The 18,415-nt window shown below is 47.7% G+C and overlaps 1 long non-coding RNA gene across 2 annotated transcripts; it reads right to left on the bottom strand.

The window, feature by feature from the left end:
* Positions 1 to 3,018: 3,018 nt before the first annotated feature.
* On the bottom strand, positions 3,019 to 14,694 carry LOC145529109 (uncharacterized). Of its 2 annotated transcripts, XR_014070930.1 has the most exons (9): positions 14,455 to 14,694; positions 14,164 to 14,372; positions 13,295 to 13,593; positions 13,062 to 13,209; positions 11,592 to 12,061; positions 4,854 to 5,015; positions 4,492 to 4,573; positions 3,981 to 4,292; positions 3,019 to 3,251 (listed from the first exon to the last, which is right to left on the bottom strand). It is a non-coding gene; the product is annotated as an uncharacterized LOC145529109 (long non-coding RNA). The 2 variants fall into 2 exon arrangements; XR_014070929.1 differs by lacking the exons at positions 13,295 to 13,593; positions 14,164 to 14,372; positions 14,455 to 14,694 and having other exon boundaries at positions 13,045 to 13,217.
* Between the last annotated feature and the right edge of the window lie 3,721 nt (positions 14,695 to 18,415).

Raw genomic sequence — 18,415 nt, 5'->3', positions numbered from 1 at the left:
AAATAAAGTCTCTCAATGTTTCCATTGTTTCCCATCTATTTGCCATGAAGTGATGGGACCAGATGCCATGATCTTAGTTTTCTGAATGTTGAGTTTTAAGCCAACTTTTTCACTCTCCCCTTTCACTTTCATCAAGAGGCTCTTTAGTTCTTCTTCGCTTTCTGCCATAAGGGTGGTGTCATCTGCGTATCTGAGGTTATTGATATTTCTCCCAGCAATCTTGATTCCAGCTTCCACTTCATCCAGCCTGGCATTTCATATGATGTACTCTGCATATAGTACATATATATATAGAAAAGCAGAGACATTACTTTGTCAACAAAAGTCCGTCTAGTCAAGGCTATGGTTTTTCCAGTGGTCATGTATGGATGTGAGAGTTGGACTATAAAGAAAGCTGAGCACAGAAGAATTGATGCTTTTGAACTGTGGTGTTGGAGAAGACTCTTGAGAGTCCCTTGGACTTCAAGGAGACCCAACCAGTCCATCCCAAAGGAAATCAGTCCTGGGTGTTCATTGGAAGGACTGATGTTGAAGCTGAAACTCCGATTTTTGGCCACGTGATGCGAAGAGCTGACTCATTTGAAAAGACCCCAATGCTGGGAAAGATTGAGGGCAGGAGGAGAAGGGGACGACAGAGGATGAGGTGGTTGGATGGCATCACCGACTCAACGGACATGGGTTTGGGTGGACTCCGGGAGTTGGTGATGGACAGGGAGGCATGGCGTGCTGCGGTTCATGGGGTCGCAAAGAGTCAGACACGACTGAGCGACTGAACTGAACTGAGCTCTGCATATAAGTTAAATAAGCAGGGTGACAATATACAGCCTTGACGTACTCCTTTTCCTATTTGGAACCAGTCTGTTGTTCCATGTCCAGTTCTAACTGTTGCTTCTTGACCTGCATACAGATTTCTCAGGAGGCAGGTCACGTGGTCTCGTATTCCCAACTCTTTAAGAATTTTCCACATTTTTAACCATTTGTAAATATTTGTAACCATTGCCAAAAGCCCCTTGATCCTTACCAGCCAATTTCCTGACCCTAAATTAGGCAAAAATGCCCAGCCTGGTACTCACCCTTTGGTGCCCTCCCCAATCACCTAATGCCACTCTTCCAGCAGGAATTTTCTTTGTTTTGAGGCTTTGAAAATTGCCTGCTACCCCAAAAAGATGCCGGCTCCCCCTCGAGCCGGCCCACTGTTCTAACAGCGTCCCATGGGCTCTCCCCGGCCTGTCAGGAGGTCAGCCCACTGCATTTGCAGCACCCTCATTATCTCTGCTATTTGTTCTTAATAAACTCACGCCTTTCTGAAATTCTCTGTGTCTGGAAATTCTTCTCCAGCTGGTGCTCAGACTGCCTCAACAGTGCTGTCTGTCAGTAGGTCCTGAGGCCCCAAGTCCGTCGTGAGACTGGGGGAAGCGCCCGTGATGTAGGCACTCGGATAAGAGCCGGGAAATGCGGCTGTTGCCATGAGCCACAGGGACCATGGCACAAAGATTCCAGGCCTCGTCACCAGCCTGGTGGGAGAGGAAAGGCTGCTGGGAGGGAGTGGGACCCTGCACCCACTGCTGAGGCCCCCACGGAGGACTCTGGCGCCTCTGCCCAGCACTCCAGCCCCCACGGAAGGCCCAGTGCAGCACACAGACCCAGGACGTCAGCAGCCGGAGGGACACGGGGATCCGGGCTCCGGCAGCCCCACCCTGCAAGCACCATCCGTCTCCCCGCCAGAACCTAAGCCCTGGGTGTGTCCCCAGGATCCGTCGCGGCGCCTGGCCCACAGTAGAGCTGTTGCCCAGGACACAGCAGGACCACAGGGATACAAAGAGCTGGGTTTAGAAAACTCCAGAATGAGGACTGGATTTCACACACACACACACGCACACACAGGGGTGGGGGCCCCGTCTCTAAGGCCCCTCAGCCACCTGCACTCCCAGCCCAGCAGCAGGGACCTGCTTTGTCAGTCAGCCCTGTGAGGGCCTCACCAAGGCTTCAGGGATGCAAGTTCGTTCTGCAGAGTCCAGGACTGGGCGGGAGAGGAGGCCTGTCCCATCGAATCCCCTTTCTTGAGGAGGCTGCTGCTACTCCTGCGAAGGGCCAAGGGGTCGAAAGGGGTGGAGGAGGGTCGTTGACCAGCAGCTGCGGGTGGTCCACAGGCCACGAGTGAAAAATGACCCACCTAGGCACAATCTATTGGGGAAGGAAATGGCAACCCACTCCAGTGTTCTTGCCTGAAGAATCCCAGGGACGGGGGAGCCTGGTGGGCTGCCGTCTATGGGGTCGCACAGAGTCAGGCTCGAGGGAAGTGACTTAGCAGCAGGGCACAATCTAGGATGTAATGATAGACTCTGACCACCAGATGGCGGGCAACGATCATCCTTGGTTGTAGTCACAGAAAAATTACCGCTGCCAATTTAAAACAGCAGCACTCAGACGTAAAGAATCCGCCTGCAATGCAGGAGACCCAGGTTCGATCCCTTGATCCGGAAGATCCCTTTGTGAAGGGAATGGCAACCCACTCCAATATTCTTGCCTGGAGAATCCCACGGACAGGGGAGCCTGGCGGGCTACAGTTCATGGTAAGTGCTGGACACAGCTAAGCAACTAAAAACTAACGCACGAAAGAGAAAACAAGAAAGGCTGACACTTACTGATCATTCAGGACGCGCAGGACACGTGTGCATTTCTTTGTTAACCCAGGCTTCATGACCGCCCTATAGAGTGCTGCTGCCACGTTATAGCCGACACATCCAAGACTCAGAGAGCTTGAATAACCTAACCGAAGGTCACACAGCGACCCAGAGCGGTGGGATCAAACCCAGGCCTCGTTTTCAGGGTCTGCACTCTGCACCCACTATAGTGTTTCCCATTTGCCCTGCTTGATTTCTCACGTATGAAGCTTGGGGTTTTCCCTGCAGCAGTGGGGTGCCTGTCCCAGCTCTAGACAAGAGCTGACTATTGCATTTTCAGGAATTTCTAAACCAGTTGTTATACATGCATTGATAAAAATAAATAAATCATATATACTTAGAATTAAATTTTATTGAAAGCAAAGGCAATGGGACTTCCCTAGTGTTCCAGTGGTTAAGAATCCACATTCCAGTGCTGGTGATGGGCGTTCAATCCTTAGTCAGGGAAATAAGGCCCCACATGGAGCTCCCACATGGCACAGGGCAACTCGGCCCCCTTGCAGCAACTAGAGAGAAGCCCTCGTGAGCAAGGAAGGTCCTGGATGCCACTACTAAGCTCCGACACAACTAAATAAATAAATATAAACAAAGGTAATAAATATTCAAAACATCACCTAGCTATTATTTTACTAAACTTCACTATGGTCTCTGTTCTTCCCACTGTTTATCTGTAGAGTAGAGACACCATATAACAGCTTACTATTGTGTATCTTCTCCCCTGGAGGAGGAAATAGCAACCCACTCCAGTATTCTTGCCTGGAAAATCCCATGGACAGAGGAGCCTGGCGGCCTACAGTCTATGGGGTTGAAAACAGTTGGACACAACTGAGCAACCAAAGAGAGAGAGAGATCTCTTCCACACCAGTTCAGTGATTTCAAGTCAGTGGTGTGAAATTGGCCATGGTCAGGGACTTCCCTGGGGGTCCAGTGGCTAAATCTCCAGGCTCCCAAAGCAGGGAGCCCGAGTTCCCTCCCGGGTCAGGGAACTAAATCCCACCTGCTCCAACTAAAGAGCCTGCCTGTCACAAGGAAGATGGAAACCCTGCATGCAGCAAGTAAGACCCAGAGCAGCCAAATACATAGGTATTTTTTAAAAAGAAACAAAGGAGAAATTGGCACTGGCCACCGTGGGGAAAAGGGCCCACACTACGATCTGGGCCTTTTACCCAGAGTCAGCTGTTGCACACTGTAGGCAAGGGTACTATGGGGTAAGAGCTGCCCTTGGCAAAGGTCATGAGGGCAGAGGGACGGGGGACAACGTGCAAACAGGGAGCGCAGGAACCAAAGGACGCTCACCTTAGCAAGCAGGACCCAGACACGCCTGAAGTCCCTAGGAGTTTACGGCCACTGCTGGCTGATGTCCGGACATGGGAGACTAAGCCACTCCAAACTGGGTCCTCTGGCTGGGTGCCAAGGAGGTAGTTCTGATGATCAGTTCGAGTTTTAAACACGCGCGGCCCAGAAGGAACCTCCCCACGGCCGGATCCGCCTGCTCGGTGATCCACCTGCTTCAGATGCAGCCTGGGGAGGGCGCCCAGGGCTCTGCAAGCAGCGGCACTAAGGCCCGGGGACAGGGCACTGAGGGCCATGACCGCTTCCTTCCGCTACCTAGAGGCGGACAGCTGTGCTGGTCAGCAGTTCCCAGCGGATGTCAAGGCTTCTGCTGCACAAGGACACTGGCCACCTGCCCACCCCACACTCAGACCCGGGGAGACCTGAGTCCACATCCCCCTGGGCCGGGGTAACCAGAGCGGGAGCAAGGGTGGGGGTCCCCCCGCCCCGCCCCCACCCCATCTCCACCCCCCACCTCCATCCCACAACCGTGGGGAGGCTGCACGCCCGGCTTCTTAACTGTGGTGTGACTCCTCTCCCAGCCTCAGCTTCCTACCCTGTAAAATGGGAAGAGTGTGGTTTTCAAGGGGTTGTTTTTTTTTTCCTTCTTGCCAGACGATGTTATGGAGATATTGGGGATGCATTGGGTGGCATTTGGAGGTGTCTGGCTGGGGGACCCCATAGTGCCTGGGTCCTGCTCCCTTAGTCACCCTTGGCCTTCCTGGGAGGTGCCCTTGGGAACAGTGGACAAACAGGACACAGAGCCCTTGGTCCCTCGGTGGTTGGTGTCCAGTAGGACCTCTGGGACAGCTGAGCTGGCTGGGGAGCAGCACTGGCCTGAAATCTGCAGATGATCATCCATGCACACAGAGCTGAGGGAACGGCTGGGACACTCCAGGGCACTTCTGGGGTGCAGGCAGGCCATTTGGGGCAGTCACTGAGTCCAACTGTCCACTGACCAGTGGAGTCTGGCAGAAACACACAGGGCTGGACATGACCCTTCAAAGGGAGAGCAGAGATGTGAACACAGTGGCACTGCCTGACATTTGCACCTGTTTTTAAAAAATAGATTATTTTTTACAGCTGTTTTAGGCTCACAGTAAAACTGAGCAGAAGGTACACAGCATTGCCATCTGCACCCTGTCCCTGCACCCCACTTCCCACACACACACACACAGCACCCCCATTATCAACGTCCCCCACCAGAGTGGCACATTCACGAGTTAATGGACCTTCACCAACACATTACAATCACCCCAAATCTGTAATTTACATCAGGACGCACTCTCGGTGTTGTGCATTCTGTGGGTTTGGGAAACTTAGGTGATATTTACCCACCATTATATCATCCAGAGTATTTTCACTGCCCTGAAGATCCTCTGTGCTCACCTCTGCATCCCTCTCTCCCCATCCCAATTCATGGCAACCACTGATATTTTTACTTTCTCTATCGTTTTGCCTTCTCCAGAGTGTTCTATAGTTGGAATCATACAGGATGCAGCTTTTTCAGATTGACTTCTTTCACTCAGCACTTTCACTTAGTAAGATAAATGTAAGTTTCCTCCATGTCTTTTCATGGCCTCATAGCTCATTTCTTCTTAGCAATGAATAATATTCCATGGTCTGGATGTACCCAATTTATTTGTCCATTCACCTCCTGCAGGATACCTTGGCTCCTTCCAAGTTCTGGCAATTATGAATAAAGCTGTTGTAAATATCTGCGTGTAGGTTTTTGTGTGGATGTAAGTTTTCAGTTCTTTGGGGGTAAATACCAGGGATCACAAATGCTGGATAATATGATGAGAGTATGTTTTGTAAGAAGCTACCAGAGTCTTCCAAAGCAATGGTAGCATTTTTGCATTCTCGTCAGCAATGAGCAGGAGTCACCGCTGCGCTACATCCTCACCAGTATTGGTTGTCGTCGGAGTTTGGGGTTTTGGCCACGCTAATAGATGTGTAGTGGTAGTTCACTCCTGGCTAAATTTGCATTTCCCTAATGCCGTCTGTGGGGTCGCACAGAGTCGGACACGACTGAAGCAACTTAGCAGCAAAGTTATCACAAAATAATGGCTGTAAGTTCCTGTGCTATACAATATATCCTTGTTGCTCATCTATTTTATGCATAGCAGTTTGTGTCTCTTAATCTGTACCTGTAATTACCCCCTTTCCTCTTCCCACTACCAACCGCCGGTTTGTTTTCTGGATCTGTGGGTCTGTTTCTGTTTTGCATGTGCTTCATTTGCATTGTTTTTTTGATTCCACATATAAGTGATACCATACAGTATTTGCCTATCTTTGTCTGACATTTTTACTAAACATAATACTTTCTAGGTCCATATACATTGCTGAAAGTGGCAAAATTTCTTTCTTTTTATGGATGAGTAATATTCCAATGTGTGTGCAAATATTAAATATATATACATTATATATATAATATATATATTATATATAATTATATATTATATTATATTATATAATAATTATTATATTATAATAATATAACATATGTGTAATATAATATATATTATATAATATATTATTATATAATAATTATTATAATATTATGATAAAATAATATAATATATGTGTAATATAATATATATATTATATTATATATATAATAAAATATATATAATATATAATAATATATAGTAATAATAAAATATATTATATATTATATTATATTATAGTTATATATATTATATATATTATATTTATATTTATATTTATATATAATTATATATATTATAATTATATGATATTATATATCATATCATATATATATTACAATTATATGATATATATCATATAATATATTATAATAATATATAATATATTATAATATATATCATAATGTATTATATATAATAATATATATTATACATATAGAATATGATATATAAATATATAAATATATAATATTATATATCATATATATCATATATTATCATATAATATATAATATATTATAATATTACAATATATAATATTATAATATATATTATATATATAGAATATGTTTATATATAATATATAATATATCATATATTATATATCCTATATTATCATATAATATATATCATATAATATATAATATATACAATTTAAATATAATATATATAATATATTATATATTATATATTATTATACTATAATATATATCATAATATATATAACATATATAATGTTATAATATATATATACATATAGAATATGTATATATATAATATATAAATATATAATATTTATATATATTATATATTATATATAGATAATCATATATAATATATATTATATTTATATATATTATATATAATCATATATAATATATATTATATTTATATATATTATATATAATAATATATAATTATAATATATATAATATATTTTATATATATCAAATAATATATAATTTATATAATATATATAATTAATATTAATATATAATATTAATAATATAATTATATATAATATTACATATTATGTTATATGTTATATAATTATATTATAATACATTATAATATAATATATTAATATAATTATATAAATAACATTATAATATATAATATTATATATAATTATATATAAAAATATATAATTATATATTATATTATAATGTATAAAATATATAATATTATATATAATATATATTATATATAATAAATATATTATATATTATATATACATGTATATATAATAATATATAATTATATAATACCTATATTATATAATTATATATTATTATATATAATATATAATTCTATATTATAATTTAATAAATATATTATTATATATAATTATATATTATATTATTTAATTACTATATATGTTATAATTATATATAATATTATATAATTATATTATATAACTATATTATATTATAATACATTATAATATAATATAGTAATATAATAATATAATATATATAATAATATAATATTATATATATTATATATATATATAAGGAGCTTCCCTCGTGGCTCAGATGGTAAAAGCATCTACTTGCAATGCGGGAGACCCGGGTTCGATCCTTGGGTGGGGAAGATCCTCTGGAGAAGGAAATGGCAACCCACTCCATTACTCTTGCCTGGAAAATTCCATGGGTGGAGGAGCCTCGTGGGCTACAGTCCATGGGATCGCAAAGAGTCGGACACGACTGAGCGACTTCACTTTCACTTTCTATATATATATAATGTATGTATATATATGTAACATCTTCTTTATCCATTCTCTGCCTATAGGTACTTGGGTAGCTTCAAAATCTAGCTATTGTAAAGAAAGCTGCTGTGAACACTGGGATAAGCCTTTGACTGTCTGGATCACAACAAACTGTGGAAAATTCTTAAAGAGATGGGAATACCACACCACCTTACCTGCCTCCTGAGAAACCTGTATGCAAATAAAGAAGCAACAGTCAGAACCAGACATGGAACAACAAACTGGTTCATAATTGGGAAAGGAGTACATCAAGGCTGTATATTGTCACCCTGCTTGTTTAACTTCTATGCAGAGTATACCATTCGAAAATGCCAGGCTGGATGAAGCACAAGCTCGAATCAAGATTGACAGGAAAAATATCAACAACCTCAGATGTGCAGATGATACCACTCTAATGGCAGAAAGTGAAGAGGACCTTAAGAGACTCTTGATGAAGGTGAAAGAAGAGAGTGAAAAAGGTGGCTTAAAACTCAGCATTCAAAAAACAAAGATCATAGCATCCAGCCCCATCACTTCATGGCAAATAGATGGGGAAAAAGTAGAAACAGTTACAGATTTCATTTTCTTGGGCTCCAAAATCACTGTGGAGAGTGACTGCAGCCATGAAATTAAAAGACGCTTTCTCCTTGGAAGAAAAGCTATGACAAACCTAGACAGTGTATTAAAAAGCAGAGACATCACTTTGCCAACAAAGGCCCATATAGTCAAATCTATGGTTTCTACAGTAGTCATGTATGGATGTGAGAGTTGGACCATAAAGAAGGCTGAGCGCCAAAGAACTGATGTTTTCAAACTGTGGTGCTGGAGAAGACTCTTGCGAGTCCCTTGGACTGAAGGAGATCAAACCAGTCAATCCTAAAGGAAATCAGTCCTGAATATTCACTGGAAGGACTGATGCTGAAGCTGAAGCTCCAATTCTTTGGCCACCTGATGCAAACAGCTGACTCATTGGAAAAGACCCTTATGCTGGGAAAGATTGAAGGTAAAAGGAGAAGGAGGCAACAGAGGATGAGCTGGTTGGATGGCATCACCGATTCAATAGACATGAACTTGAGCAAACTCCAGGAGAGAGAGGAGGACAGAGGAGCCTGGCATGTTGCAGTTCATGGGGCTGCAAAGAGTCAGACACGACTGAGCAACTGAACAACAGTTGAGATATTCTTAAACTCAGAGATTCTTTCCTTAGCCGTGTCCAGTCTACTAATAAGCCTTTTAAAGACATTCTGCATTTCTGAGAGTGTGTTTGATGTATAGCATTTCTTCTTGGTTCTTTTTCCTTGTAATTTCCATCTTTCTGCTTACACTGCACATCTGTCCTTGCATGCTGTCAACTTTATCCATGAGAGCCCTAGCGTATTAATCATGGTTGTCTTAAATTCCTGATCTGATCATTTCAACCTCTCTGCCATAGCTAAATCAGATTCTGATGCCTATTCTCTCTTTCAACTGCTTTTTGCCTTTAGTGTGTCTGATTGTTATTGCTGTTTAGTCGCTAAGTCGTGTCCAGCTCTTTTGTGACCCCAGGGACTATAGCCTGCCAGGCTCCTCTGTCCATGGGCAAGAATACTGGAGTGGGTTGCCATTTCCTTCTCCAGGGAATCTTCGACCCAGGGATTGAACCCACGCCTCCTGCTTGGCAGGCAGATTCTCTACCACTGAACCACCTGGGAAGCCCCATGAGTCTGAGAGCAGGACATAATGTACTGGGTAAAGGGAACTTCCGTAAAGCTGTAAAATTTCTCAGGAACTCTAATAATGCAGTAGTGAGGTCAGGGAGGGGAAGAGTTCACAGCCTAGGAGGTCCCAGTGGGCCTGTGCTCTGGACTGGGAACTTCATGAGTGTGTCTCACTTTTCCCCTCTCTCCCCGCTTAACTGGGACAGGATAGCTGGAGTGGGCTGGAATTGGGTGTTTTCCTCCCCCCAGGTCACTTCGACTCTGATCAAACCCCAGCAGGTTAGGCTCTGGCTAACCATTTCTCCTGAGAGCAAACCCCCTGAAGAACCCAGCGTCTGGGATATTTCAGGATGGTTCACCTCCCCCTCCTCCTGCCAGGATCGTGAGGGGATTGTTCCCCAGTATTCACTGTGGGAACCTGGTCAAGCTCCGGGAGGTCAAACTCACAAAGCGTGAGGTCCTTCTCTGACTGGGTTATCTGGAATCTTAGTTCTCAGATTTGTCCACACTGAGCCTTCAGCAATTCATCAACTCTCATCTGGGTTTTCCTACCCACCGCCGGTTCCCTCAGCGGTGTCTGCTCATGGGTTTCTGCTCTGGGAAGTTGCGATTCTCTGTATTTACCTGTCAGTGGCTTGCCCTGTGACCTCATTGCTCTTGCAGATGGAAGAATCATTGCTTTTGCAGTTTTTCAGTTTTTTTACTTGTTTTTAATACAGAGCAGCAACTTGAAGCATCTTACATGCCAAACCAGAAACCAGAATCAGTCTCTCCTTTTTTTTTTTTTAATGTATTCTGACTGCCCTCTGTGTTTATTTGAAGAGCGTGGAGTCAACTTGGAGTGTGGCTGACCCTCTCCAGGAGGAAGGAACCATTCCCACCTTCTTATCTGTACCTCCCCCTACATTTACCCAAATTCGTTGGTATTCTTCTGGAACCAAAGAGAAGACCGAGTCTGTTGTCTTCCCTCTAACTCGCACCAAAAACCAGTTCGCAATCTTACCCCTTCCCCATTAGAATGATACTCAGTCTGGGGCCAGGCAAGCTCATAGGAGGGTCCAGGGGACAGCGCAGCCCAGACGGTCCCAGTGCCAAAACGATGCAAGGCGAACCCCTGTGAAGCCCCTCTCCTTAGTCAGAAGTTAGAAAGCAAAAGGTCTCCCACAGAAAGTGAAATTTCAAAGCCCCCCACCCCCAACCGCATCTGACAGACTCATCCGTCAGGCTCTGAGCGTGGTGAGGCCAGTGGGGGCTCGTGAAGGACCAGGCGGACCCCCAGCTGAGCTACCAGGGAAGCCCCATCACTTCCCCAGGAGGAGTTAATCCAGCCTCAAGTTTCACACAGGTCCCCAGAGTGGCCAGGATGGTCCAGACAGGCCTCCATACCCCATGTCAGCCCAAGGAAACAGTCACCCCCATGCCCACCCCCGCAGTAGGGGAGGGACTGGGGGCACCTGGGTGGAGACGGAGCCAGGAGGAAGGGACTCCTGCGCTTTATGCACTAAGATACCAGTTGTTCTCAGTTCACATGTTAAGCTTAAAACTCAGAAGAAAAGCTATGGGCCTCCCTCTGCTTCGCACACTCTCGGGAGAGCCTCCTTCACACGGCTGCTTCTCCCGGAAAAGAGGGTTCATACACTCTTCCTCACCGTGATGGGGTGGTCCCGGTGCCTAGACTCACCTCAGATCCTCCGACGGGGGTGTCTGCTGCTTTTGTGTCATGCTATCCATTCTCCCAGCAATCGGGCCCCACTTTCGCTGGAGGAACGCCCCTCTCAGCCATGCCTGTTTGCCGCCCCCAAGACTACAAGACGATGGTGACCCGGGGACAACGATCCAGAACACTCTGTTGGCTTGTGAAAAGAAGAGGCACAGGGCCCTGGGCTTCGGTGGGTAACATCCTGAGGCTACAGGACACACTCAAGCGGCCTGAAGACACCCAGCTGAGCATCCCGCCGACCTCGCTGGAGCCCCTGTCATGTTGCGCCTGAAGCCAGTCTAGGCTCTTCCAGCTTTTGTGAACCGACAGATTGATTTCCTTCTCACTTAAGCAAGGCTGAGTCAGATTTTCTGCACCTCATACAACTAGTGATGTCTTCCTCTAGAGTCCTGGGCATCTAAGAATTCTTTGTTTGTATTTCCTCTTTGACACTGTAGAGAAACAGCAATTAGCCAAGATCCAATGGTCAGGCTCTCTCGCTCTTGCCCCTGCCCCAATTCTGTAAACAATGACTTTGCATGGTTATGTAACGGCTGAGATCATTTACAGCAATGTGCACACGCATTATGGTATACTCACTTGGCCACGTGCCACCTTTGTTCTGTATACCTATGTAAGCATCACCTGAAACAGCCCTTGTGGCTGTGTCAGTCACGGGAGCATAAAGGAGTCTACATGCTTGCTGCGGCATCAGCCATTAGCGAATAAAGCATGTCTGCAGTTCCTACGGCTCCTCGCATTTTCTTCCAGCTTCCCCGCACCTGCCTTGCCTACCCTGGGTTCAGCGATCAGCAAGACAGACACCCTTTGCCCTATGCAAAGGGTGCCACACACGTATGCCCACACAACAGGAAAGTATCCAAGGAAAGTTCTAGACCTCATGGTCCCTGAGCCAATAGCCTGCTATGACCCTGCTCTGCCCTGGGCCTGAAGCTGTTGCCATCTCTTCTTCTAGAATATTCCTTCATGGATGAGGCTGCTCCCAGGCAGTGTTCTCCCAGCTCCCCAAGCTCATCACAGTGGGGAAGTGACCCTCAATGTACTGGCAACTCCCCACAACCTGGCTGGTCCTCAGCTCCTGACTTTCCCTGAATCTCCCAGGGGAAACTGGATCCCCTCCCACCCCGTCTTTCTTCCTGCAGCCCTGGGCTTCCCTGATGTTCCTCTCGCTCTGTCCCCAGGGCCCTGAGGTCCACTGCTCACCAAGTCTCCTTCTACCCGTGCCTGCAGGGTGAACAAACAAAGGTTGGAGCAAACAAGATCTCATCCTTCTGTTCCCCATCCCTGCTTTGCCTGCAGGACCAACTCCTGTTTCTAAATTTAGACCAGGTCCTCCAAGGCTGATGTCCTGCTCCCAGAACCCAGACGACCACCTTCTGAGGCCTGTCCCCTCTTGCTTCATCCCCCTCCCCACCCCGCCTCCTGACACACCTGATCCAGAGTCCATGGGTTCCAACTCTGCTGCTGCTAAGTCGCTTCAGTCGTGTCCAACTCTGTGCGACCCCATAGACAGCAGCCCACCAGGCTCCGCCGTCCCTAGGATTCTCCAGGCAAGAATACTGGAGTGGGTTGCCATTTCCTTCTCCAGTGCATAAAAGGGAAAAGTGAAAGTGAAGTCGCTCGGTCGTGTCCGACTCTTAGCGACCCCATGGACTATAGCCTACCAGGCTCCTCCATCCATGGGATTTTCCAGGCAAGAGTACTGGAGTGGGGTGCCATTGCCTTCTCTAGACCTTGTTAACTCCCTTCTTGTCTCCTGAGATGGTCCTCAGTCTCAGCTCACCACGAAGATGAAGAGTCACAGCTGTCTCTCCCCTTACCTGGTCACTGGACACCCACCACCACTGTAGACTGAGGGTGGAGAGGTGAAGGCAGAGGCTGGGACCCCCTGGAGGTGGCTGCTGCTGGGATCCTGGCCGGGACGATGGCTGCACAGGCGGGGAGTCGGGGTCAGATTCTGGATCTATTTTGAAAGAGAGGCCAGTGGGTTTCCCGGTGGCTTCCATGTGGGACGTGAGGATAGAGGCAGGGCTGACTCTGGAGTTTGGGCCTGAGCACGTGAACGGGTGAGGTTGCCAACCATTGCCCTTCACTGACAGGGAGGAGGGAGCCGCAGGAGAATCTCGGAGGCAGGGGCAGCAGAGGAGAGCTGAGTTTGGGGCTGAGAAGTCTGCCACATCCCCTGCCGCACTGAGCAACAGCTGGGGGTGGGCGGGAGGTGTCAATCCAGGCGATCTCGGCAGGTGGGTGAGACCTCCATGGGGTGAGCGTAGATAAAGACAGGGACCAAGAATGGGGAGAAGAAACCGAAAGCGTGTCCTGGGGACACTGGTGGGCGGGGCAAAAGCCCCCCCCCAAAATAAATTCCAGCTCGATCCCTGGCTGGAGACCAAACAGAAGGAACTTAACTGGGGAAGGTCAGTCTCATGCCATCTACACTTAGATTTGCAAAGCCCCAGATCTTAGATGCCACAGACCACAGTCTTGGAGGAGAAAGGGACGTGGGGATTAAAATACAAGCAGTACCACTCACCAAACAGCCCAGTCTTGGGTCCTGCCTTTATTGAAATGGGGTCTCCCCCACCCCGTGATCTGACATGGGCCCCCACTGACAGTCTCCGCTGCTGCTAAGTCACTTCAGTCGTGTCCGACTCTGTGCGACCCCATAGATGGCAGCCCACCAGGCTCCGCCGTCCCTGGGATTCTCCAGGCAAGAATACTGGCGTGGGTTGCCATTTCCTTCTCCAGTGCATGAAAGGGAAAAGTGAAAGTGAAGTCGCTCAGTCATGTCCGACTCTTAACAACCCCATGGACCGTAGCCTACCAGGCTCCTCCATCCATGGGATTTTCCAGGCAAGAGTACTGGAGTGGGGTGCCATTGCCTTCTCCAACAGTCTCCACTACACTTGCTCAATCACCCGAGGCTGCCGCAGAGAGCTGAGTGGGAGAGAAAGGATGCACTGCCCCAGTTCCCACAGCCGGATCGGTCCGTCCACGTAGGCCTGCCTCTAGCCCAGGCCAGCGCTGGAGACCTGCTTCCCTTCCACCTGCTAGCAGGAGATCCAGCAGCTGGGGAAGATGTGGGGCCTTTTATACGGTGACTGGGCCACCAGACCACACCCACCACGAACCGTGGCTACCACGCCCACCGACCACACCCACCACGTGCTGTGGCTGCTTTGTACTGTGGTCGACCACGCCCACCGACCACGCCCATCATGAACTGTGACTACCACTCCCACCGGCCATGCCCACCGGCCATGCCCACCGGCCATGCCCACCGCCATGCCCGCCACGTACTGTGGTCGGCCATGCCCACTGTGAACTCGAACGCAACCAGAAGCTCACCAACATCAACGCAACCTGAGTTTGTCCCCGCCAGGGGAGGAGCTGGGGAGGAAGTAGGCTCAGAGCTGACCTGGGATCAAGACGATCTATCCCCATGCCCCCACCCCCCAACCCCCGCCCAAACATCTTAGGTGGGACCCACACACGAAAGACAGAAGCAAAGCTGTTCTGGCTGAAAGGGTCGGGGAGCCCAGAGCCCACCTGCTCAACCTCACTAGGACAAATAGGGGTGCACTGCCCTGGAGAATGACGGGCGCCCACTCAGTCCTTCAGACCACCCTGCGAAGCCAGTGTCATCATCGTGCAGAACAGGAAGCCGAGGTTCAGGGAGGACACGGGGCCCTGGAGCTGCAGCCTTGTCAGTCTCCCGTGGGGCTTGTTCTTCATGTGGTTTTCCTGGGCGCACCTCCCCAGGCACAGGATGTCTGTCTGGGAGGTTCATGCCTTGTTTTGTCTAATTATTTGTCATTTTATTTTAAATATAATTGTACATTATATTTTATTTCATGTTATGTCTTGCTGTTCGGATTACATTATTTTTAGCACGAAGAACCTAGAGCCACCTCCTGTGCCTGCCTGGAGTCACCTCCTGTGCCAGCTTGGGGCACCAGGAGTGGGTTGGGACAGGCCCACTCCCCACCAGCTCCCCCAGCCTCTTAACAGCTCATCCAGTCACTGAATGGAAACCCCATCAGGGCCTGTCTCTGGGCCCCCAGGATGGGAGTAGGCAGGTTTAGTCACTAAGGTGTGTACAACTCTTGCAGCTCCATGGGCTGTAGCCCACCAAGCTCCTCTGTCTGTGGGATTTTCCAGGCAAGAATGCTGGACTGGGTTGCCATTTCCTTCTCCAGGGGATCTTCCCAACCCAGGGCTTGAGCCCAGGTCTCCTGCACTGCAGACTCTTTACCGACTGAGCTACGAGGGAAGCCCAGGGGTGAGGGAAGGAAGGGACCAAGTAGAGTAAAGCCCCACCCTCAGCACAGTGCCCAGGCTCAGATGGGAGGCACATCTCTGTTTGGGGAGGGGTGGCAGCCTGGGAGCAGAAGCTGGGGCTGAGAAGACACTCAGCAGATGTTTGCCAGAAGCTTCGACCACGTCTGGGGTGGCCCCTCCTGCAGCCTAGATGTGCAAGCGGACGGGGAGAGGTGCAAGGCTGGGAGCAGCTGGCTTCAGCACAGCCCCACCGCAGTCTCACACCCCGTTTCCTTCCGTCCTCTTTGAACAAGCCCGTGAGAAGCTGCTGGGGATCCCCAGGCGCCACTTGTGGAGCTGAGAAAGTTCTGGTTTGGGGCTGGCCGCCTACTGCCTCCTGGATGATCTTACTAAGCCTCTTCCTCTCCCAGAACCATCCAGAACTGTGCTGTCCCTGTGCAGGTACCGGGCCGGTGGGAGCTGAGCTGTAAGTGCAAAACACACCCTGGGAAGTAAAGACAGTCGTTGTTCAGTCGCTCAGTCGTGTCCGACTCCTTGCAACCCCATGGACTGGAGCATGCCAGGCTTCCCTGTCCTTCACCATCTTCCAGAGTTTGCACAAACTCCTGTCCATTGAGTCGGTGATGCCATCCAACTATCTCTTCCTCTGTCGTCCCCTTGTCCTCCCACCTTCAATCCTTCCCAGCATCGAGGTCTTTTCCAATGAGTTCGTTCTTTGCATCAGGTGGCCAAAGTATTGGAGCTTCAGCATCAGCATCAGTCCTTCCAGTGAATATTCAGGACTGATCTCCTTTAGGATTGACTGGTTTGACCTCCTTGCAGTCCGAGGGATTCTCAAGAGTCTTCTCCAGCACCATAATACAAAAACATCAATTCTTTGGTCTTTCTTTATGGTTCAAATCTCACATCCGTGCATGACTACTGGAAAAACCATAGCTTTGACTGTATAGACCTTTGTTGGCAAAGTGATGTCCGGGTTTGCCATAGCTTTCCTTCCAAGGAACAAGTGTCTTTTAATTTTGTGGCTGCGGGAAAAAAATGCAGACTATCTCATTAGTAAATTTTATACTAATTGCATGTTGAAATGATGCTTCAGATGTGTCGGTTAAATCAAATATATATTAAAACCAGTGTCACCCATTTCATTTTACTTTTTCTATGTGGTACTAGAACACCAACCAGTCCATCCTAAAGGAGATCAGTCCTGAGTGTTCATTGGAAGGACTGACGTTGAAGCTGAAACTCCAATAATTTGGCCACCTGATGCGAAGAGCTGAAAGATTGAAGGCGGGAGGAGAAGGGGACGACAGAGGATGAGATGGTTGGATGGCATCACCGACTCAATGGACATGAGTTTGGGTAAACTCTGGGAGTTGGTAATGGACAGGGAGGCCCGGCGTGCTGCAGTCCATGGGATCACAAAGAGTCGGACACGACTGAGCAACTGAACTGAACTGAACTAGAACATTTTAAATTATATGTGGGGACTTCCCTGGTGGTCCAGTGGTTAAGAAATCTGCCTCCCAGTGCAGGAAACACAGATTTGATCCTTGGTTGGGGAACTAAGATCCCACATGTGTACTGCAACTCCTGAGCCTGCGTGCTGCAATTAAGACCCAACGCAGCAAAATAAATAAATAAAAAGTACGTACATGGCTGTCATTCTGTTTGTACTGGAGGGCGCCATTCTGGAGCGTTCTAAGGCCTTGAGTGCTATATGAGGGTGATACCCACCCCATATACACACACACAGTAAGGAGGATCTTGACCTTGTTTTCTGGTTGACTGATGAGTTAAGGAAGCATGATATTAAGGTGGGGAGGGCCAGGCCACCTGGGGAAACAGGGGCTTCAGGAGGATCTCGCTTAGCTAGGATGGGGAGGGGCTACTTGCCTTTCTCTCTTTGGGTCTTCCAGAGCTTGCCTGGAAACACCAGTCAGGATTGGTGCGGAGAAAAAGGTCCAGATCTCAGAGTTTGCCTTCCCCAGAAGCCCCACTCTGCAGAAAGAGGGTCAGTGTTGATGACTTAGCCTTTCGGTGGAGGTCCCTGACAAGGTCACTTCCTTCCTCAGCTTCTAGAGCTGAGACGCCACCAGCAGCTCCAGCAGGGGCGCCCTGTCTGGCCCAGGCCTGGCCAGCTCCGGCCTCAAAGGGGCTGGAGGCAGTCACCGCCCGTCAGCCCTGGACTCTTCATCCCTGCGGAGGCTCAGCTTGACGGATGCACGCCCCCAGGTCCCAGTGACCCGAGAGTGGCTGCAGGAAGTGGAGCCGCCCCTGGGAAAAGCCCAGGATGGGGGTCAAGGGCTCTGGGTGTGGGGCAGCGGGGCGGGCCCTCTGGGAACGGGGCTGGCTAGGGAGAGGGCCCCGGCCCTTCCTTGGGTCAGGACAGATCCCTCTGACCTGGGCCCCAGGGCTCCAGGCCTCCACCTAGGAGCTGGCCACAGTCTGTCCTTCTCACGCAAATTTACTCCAAGACTGTGGCCTCTCCGCCTTTTGAGCCATGG

Source organism: Giraffa tippelskirchi, chromosome 12 (genome assembly GCF_054371585.1).
Source record: "Giraffa tippelskirchi isolate mGirTip1 chromosome 12, T2T-mGirTip1v1.2.pri, whole genome shotgun sequence".
NCBI classification, from domain to species: Eukaryota; Metazoa; Chordata; class Mammalia; order Artiodactyla; family Giraffidae; genus Giraffa; species Giraffa tippelskirchi.
This window is presented reverse-complemented; position numbering and strand designations above follow the sequence as displayed.